Source organism: Capsicum annuum, chromosome 5, assembly GCF_002878395.1.
Source record: "Capsicum annuum cultivar UCD-10X-F1 chromosome 5, UCD10Xv1.1, whole genome shotgun sequence".
Classification (NCBI taxonomy): Eukaryota; Viridiplantae; Streptophyta; class Magnoliopsida; order Solanales; family Solanaceae; genus Capsicum; species Capsicum annuum.
In genome coordinates, this window is record NC_061115.1 from 150,225,162 (window position 1) to 150,231,161 (window position 6,000).

The following is a 6,000-nucleotide window of genomic DNA, read 5'->3' on the forward strand; positions in this document are numbered from 1 at the left end:
AGAGACTTAGAGCTAACTCCTGACGTTCTGTGTATTACTCATCTCTCTCTTATGTATTAGACTAATCTCTATTTTGTACAGAGATAAGTTGTATCAGTGTAATTCTCTAGATATTTCACCTTTGCACTGTTATTATATTAGAAACTCTTGTACTGATACCACCAGATTTTTAGATTTTATTATGTATTGATCCTTAGTTGATTTATTCTATATTATTTTCCTTCTATTATTTAGTAGTCCACTACCAGACGTTCCGAAATATGGGTTCTCTTGCCTACTAATGGGTTATGGTAGGCGCCATCATGACCTGACAAATTGTGTCGTGACAACCATCTATCTATGGGCAGAAAGTTATGCTCAGGTCCAATCTAGACCCCAATTCAAACTAAAACTTTCCAAAAATTGAAGGAAAACTAAGTACCCCTATTGGACATAATTGACACCGGTACCCCATGCAATCTTACAATTTTCTTTACATAAATTTTGTCCAATGTAGTTGCATAATAATCAACCCTAACTGGAATAAAGTGAGCTCACTTAGTCAATCATTTAACTATGACCCAAATGTAGTCACATTTCCTCAAGGTTTTAGGAACATCAACGATAAAATCCATCATTATCCATTCGTACTTTAACTTTGGAATGGTCATTTGATTAAAAGTGTCACTAGGATTTTGATGTTCCTATTTGACTTATTGGTAGTTTTTACACTTTGCCAAAAAATCTACGATGGCATGCTTCGTCCTTTGCCACCATTAATGTTGTCTCAAGTCTCTATACATCTTGTTGGCACCCAACTGTATGGATTACTTGGAATTATGAGCCCCGTCTAGAATGGTGGAAATTAGGTTAGCCACCCTAGGTATACACGATCGACCTCTGATTCTTAAGGACCCTTTGTAATCTGGAATGGCCTCCTTCCCCTACCCATGCAATACTTTTTTCTAAAGATGGTTCAATTTTTTATCCTCAAATTGTTGCTTCTTAATATGATCATAGAAAGTGTACCGAACCTCTGCATTTTCCAATACCTTGCCTTCACTAGTTTCTTACATATCAGAAAACCATTAAGAAATGTCACAACTCTCTTGCCAACGGGAACGTTGACGCCTCATGAAATTTTAGTCTCCCTATGCTCACTGGTTTTTGGCTTAGTGCATATGCCACTACATAGGAATTACTTGAGTGATATAAGATTGAGATAACACAATCTTTAATCAACTCCATCGTTCTCCTCTATCTTAGATTCAGATCCTTTTAAGTTAACATGTGTTGCATGCTGCGGTGGTCGGTGAACACCTTACACTTCACCCCATAATGATAGTGTCTCCAAATTTTCAGTGAGAACACTACAACTTCTATCTCCAAGTCACGCATGGTATTTTTCTTCTCATAAGGATTTAGTTTCATCAAAGCATAAGCAATTACATTATGTTCTTGCATCAATAGAACATCGAAACCCAAACATGAGGCATCCTAAAATAAAATAAAATCCTTCCGCTTAACAGACATGGTCAATATTAGAGACAAATTCAACACATTTTTGAACTTTTGAAAGATTTCCTCACACTTTTCATCCTATTCAAAAGGAACTTCTTTCTGAGACAAATGAGTCAAATGCGATGTAATGGCAACAAATTATTTAACGAATAGGTGGTAGTAACTGGCCAACCCCATAAAACTATAGATTTCTGTCACGTTCATTAGGCTAGCCCAATTCTTAACTGACTAAACTTTTTGCAGGTCCACCATAACCACTTCTTGAAACCATGTGCACCAAGAAGGATATAAAAGAAAGCAAAATTTTCACTTAGAGTACTTCGCATACAGTTTCTTTTCCTTCAATAATTTTAGCACAGTACATGAATGAGCTTCATGCTCTTTCTCGCTTCTAGAATAAACAAGTATATCATCAATACACGCAATGATAAATGAATCTAAAAAGGACTGAAACACTCTATTCATCTAGATCGTGAAAGTAGGTAGGGCATTTCAAGAAATAGGACATAACTAAAAACTTGTAGCACCCACAATGAGCTCAAAAAGTAGTCATTAGGATGTTCTACGCCCTGATTTTCAAATGATAATAACCCGACCTCAAATCAATCATTGAGAATATTGTAGCTCCGTGTAACTGGTCTAATAATTCAACTATTTTGGGCAAGTTATATTTGTTACGAATGATCACCTTTTTCTACTGGCGATAGTTTATGCACATCCTTATAACAAGAAACACTTGTCCACCCAAATGAGAGATACTTAGGATAATGGATCCCTTTTCTAACAACTCTTGCATCTAAAATTTCAACTCTCTTAACTTAGCAAGTACTATATGGTATAAAGGAATAGAAGTAGGTCTAGTCCCCGACTCTAAGTCTACTTTGTGAATTGGAGGCATACACAAAATATCATCCAAAAACATTTCTAAGAAATCATACACCACTATAATGAATGTTATAGGAGGAGCTATAGATTTATCCTCCCAAAGATTGACTAAAAATGTGCTACACCCTCTCTTTAATAGTTTTTGGGCATGAATTATGGTCATTACCCTCACTGTACAAGCGAAAAAAGTACCCTTCCACTCTAACTTCTCTCTCCTAAGCATTGCCACCGTAACTAATTTAGCTAAAAAGTTAAGACTGGCATGATAAGGAGATAACCAGTATATCCTCAAGGGAATATCAAACTCCATGTCTAATATAACTAAGTCTGTCAAGGTCTTAAACCTATGAACTGTCACCATCCAAAATACAATGGTCATGATGGCACTTCTCACGCACGACCCTTCACAATTAAGCCTATTACACAAACCGATACAAAAGAGAGATAATGCTCAAATCCCAGGGTAAGTTTTCTAGAATAAAACTAAACCATATAATACAGTAAATGCAGAAGGAAATGTAACCAACACTAAATCCATAATACCTAAAACCAGGTGTCAATAGTGTAAGAACATATCTAATACAACTCGAGTCCATAGAGAGTCATAAGATAACCCAAAAACATGAAAAACTTTATCTCTGAAATAGAATAAAGATATAGTCTTATAAGAAAATTAGTAGAAAGCATCCGGACGTCTAAAAGTAAACAACTACCATAAAGCTCCAAAATTTCCCAAACCATGCAATATAGGATGCACCAAACCGAAATCTACACCAGATAGGCACAATAGAAGTGAGTACGGTCCACTTGTACTTAGTAGGTATCATAGGCCGACCAAGTAAAGCAGAAAAAAAGCACACAAAAACACACAACATGGGCACGTCGCCTGTGATCAGAAACTGTCCCAAAATAGTAGCCTACATCGCTTGCACTAATAGTTCTAATATATCTCATATATTGCAGTAACAAACTAGGGTAGAACACAAGTATACATTATATCACTCATAAGTAAAACAAAGGAGCACATGTAAATACAAGTTCAACAAATATAAGTAAAGAAAGATAAAACAAATATATACCTGACAAGTCATTATGACAATACAATCACAACATAAACATAGTAAAATAAATGCAATTTATATGATGATGATGATACACGAGATTGTCGTACAACCTCCAGCATCGATGCATAATCCACGTAAATACCTACGAAGCTAAAGTTTCCCAATGTAGGACCCATTGGAAGTTTGTCAACCTCAATACAATCCATATATCATATCTTCTCCCCAACACTTCGCTCGGGAAGGGTTTTATAAGATACTGCAATATCTCTTCCCCGACATATACTTCGGGGATGGTTTTACTAAGGTGTTGCCAGTGTTTCTTGGTGTTGCTATGGTAGCACCAATGTTTCATGAATGAGTATGATATGAGGATATAATACTGATAATCAATCCACAATAAGCATTTCAACAACAAACCACAATGAGTATTTCCCCAACCAACCACATTGAGTATTTTCACAACCAACCATAATGAGTATTCCACAACTATGTGAGCCAATTATCTACTTATTATTTCCAACCATCCATGAATTTCCACATGATTCGTAAGCCAGAAGAGTATCAATATATCAAAATATACAAATGGTACCATAGTAGGCATTTTAAACAACAAAATACAATTATTCACATGCATTTCAGGCTATCAACATCACACAGGACCCCACACGGTTACAGACATCACATAATATCTCAAAACCAATAGTTACATCTCATATAGGCCCACACAAAGGTACAACACAAAGATAGACATTTTTTATGATTAGTTCTCACCCTTAATATGTATTTTGTACCAACATTCACTACCCAGCCCTATATGAAAGAGTTAAGCCATAACCTACCTCGAATGTTAAAATCGGTCTGCAACACTTCAAAAACAAACTCCTACTTCTAATAAACGATCCCAAAATCAACTAATATATCAAAATATATAATATACGTGTCAAAGCAAAGCCAACAATATTCATATTGTCTACTTTCAATTCGAGGTCAAAATGGACCCCCAAAATAGATTTTCAAAAAAGAAGGGCAAATTGTAATTTTATTTCAAAAACCTGTTCCTCATATTTTTTGGAGTCTATAGCTGAAAACCCAAACAAAAATGATTTAAAAAACAAGGTCTGAATTGACAAAAAAACCTATTTTTAAAGTTAACCGTGTGAAATCTTCAATAACCGTGTGAAATCTTCAAAATCCATTTTGAAATCAAGATTTGAAGATGTATTGCAAATGAAATCAAGGGGAAACTGATAATGTTTGTACTAGAAGCTCATATAAGTTAAAAGGGGTTAAAATCGGGGTTTAATTTGAAGGAATACAATTTTGGGCCTTTGGGGCCAAAATCCCCAATTTCCACGTTAAAATTCAGATTAGAACAAGAATTTAATGATAAATATGGAATAATTTAGTTAAGATAGATGTACTGGAGCATACCAAAGCTTAGAAGTGAAGAAAATAGCTTAAAACATTGAAACAAACTCCAAGTTTCAAAAATGGTGAAATATGGCGAAACCAAGTATATATATACTCAGGTTCCACGATCGCAGACCATGATCAGGATCACAATTCTTGATTATAGGGAAGCATCGCAATCACCACTGAGGCTCACAATCACGGTTGTGGCTCCCAATTGCAACATCTCGACTGTTGGCCCTTTTGTGATCACAGGTGCAATAGGTAGCTAGTGCACTAGCTGGGGATTTTGGTAAATTTCATTCACCATAGGCAATTTGGAATTCATCCATAATCACATGAATGCAAATGAAATATGCTACCTTATCAAGTTCAACACTTTAGACTAAATAACAGTATCAAATTTTCAAAAAAATATCATTTGCAAAAAGATGATCCTCGAAATCTAGAATCACAACTTGAAACTGAAGGTCGAAATCATATTTAAAAGCGGTCGAAATCATATTTAAAAGCCATAAAGCCACATCAAATATATTACCTCCCTAAAAATGATGTTTCGGATCTACTAACATAGTCCGTTCTGCCATCTGTCATGAGAATCAAAAGATAACCAAGGAAATCCATAATAAGGATTTTGAAGCCATCAAAAATCATAATGTCAAATAATTAGTTTTGAAATGAATCCAAAAGTGCCAATAACCTCCACACCCCCAAAAATTCCAAAATAAAACTATGGGGAGACATAAAATAGTTATTTAACTCAAAAACACGTATTACACTTATTTCATCAAAAATTTAGATTGTTACATCATCCACCACTACAAACCTAGTTGTTCTCAAACTAAGGAACATAAATAGAAGAATTAACAAAGAGTTGGGGATAAGAATCACACATATCAAACTCAACCTCCCAAGTAGCCTCATCTACTGGTCGAAGTAGCCACTGAAACTTAACCATAGAGACAACTCTAGAGCGCAACTATCTAACATCCTTTGCCAAAATAGAGACCGTCTCCTCAACAAAAGACAACGACTTATCTAATTGAACCGACTACCAACGAATAACATGAGACTCATCTAGAATATAATGGAGAAACATAGAAACATAGAAAACTGGATGAACAACTGATAGGCCCGTTCT